We start from the raw sequence: 1,243 nt of genomic DNA on the forward strand, positions 1-1,243 counted from the left end.
AGACGGGTTTTGGCTTTCACAGGACCGGCTTCGTCTTTCCTTCGCCATTCTTTACTCGCCATCTTGGACTCGGGAGTGTAATGATGCACCCATGTTTCTTCAGATGTCACGATATGCTTCAAAAAAGTCTCTCCCTCCCGCTGAAATCGATTCAGATGTCTCTTACTGATTCGCAGTCGGATGTTCTTTTGATCTTCGTTCAATAACTTCGGGACCCATCGGGCACAGATTTTTTTGAAACCAAGATGATTTTTAATGATTGTTTGAGCGCTTCCATAGCTAATGCCCACCTGTAAAGCGATTTCATGAATAGTGAACTGCCTGTCACTTTCAATAAGGTCACGAACTGCACCAATGTTATCGCCAGAGACACTTGATCTTGGACGTCGATTATGACTCACATTTTCCACACTTTCTCGTCCACTCTTAAACTTTATGGCCCAACCAAACACTTGAGTTTGAGACAGAGTATCATCCCCATACTGATCCTTCAATCGAGTCAAAATTTCGCACGGTTTAACGCCTTCTTTAGTTAAAAACTTTATTATAACCCGTTGTGCAACGGACGCTGGAACCTGTTGCTCACTCATAGCTGTACTGACGAATTGACTGAGTCAAACAGCTCATCAAGCGTTTTACCCACTCCTAATACACTACATTACAAGAACCTACACTGTGAGAGTGCTTGCGATTGGCTAAGAAAAGTATTTGTAAAATTCCGGTTTATATTTGATCCATAAAGAATAGACAAGTTGCAATTTTCAGAGAAAAAAGTAATTTTTAACTTTAAAAAAAAACCAAATTGTCGATTAAAAAAGTTAAATTTTGAGCCAAAGAGGCAAATCTTTCAGAAATACGATTTAACAAAAAAACTAGATTTAACAAACATGAAAAAAACACGGAAAAGTTCATTTATAAACGAATCCTGCTCTAATTTTCTTCAAGAGTGTTAAATTATTTATTAAAATAGACTTATTTCGACCTTAACAATTGCATTTTTTAATCAAAAGACGATGTAACAAAAATCTAGAAAATTAGTTTTCGACCAAAAAGATTAATTTTCAACAAAATAAATTAATTTTCTACCAAATAATTAAATTTTAAACTTATAAAGTATAAATTTGGAACGAAAATGGAAAATTTCATTTTTCAGATGAAAAGTTAATTTTGAGCAGAACAAAAAACCCAAATTGTCAAGAAAATTGTTTCATGTTAAAAAAATATTAATTTTCAACTAAATCGA

The sequence above is a fragment of the Belonocnema kinseyi genome, chromosome 6, assembly GCF_010883055.1.
Source record: "Belonocnema kinseyi isolate 2016_QV_RU_SX_M_011 chromosome 6, B_treatae_v1, whole genome shotgun sequence".
In the NCBI taxonomy this organism is placed as follows: Eukaryota; Metazoa; Arthropoda; class Insecta; order Hymenoptera; family Cynipidae; genus Belonocnema; species Belonocnema kinseyi.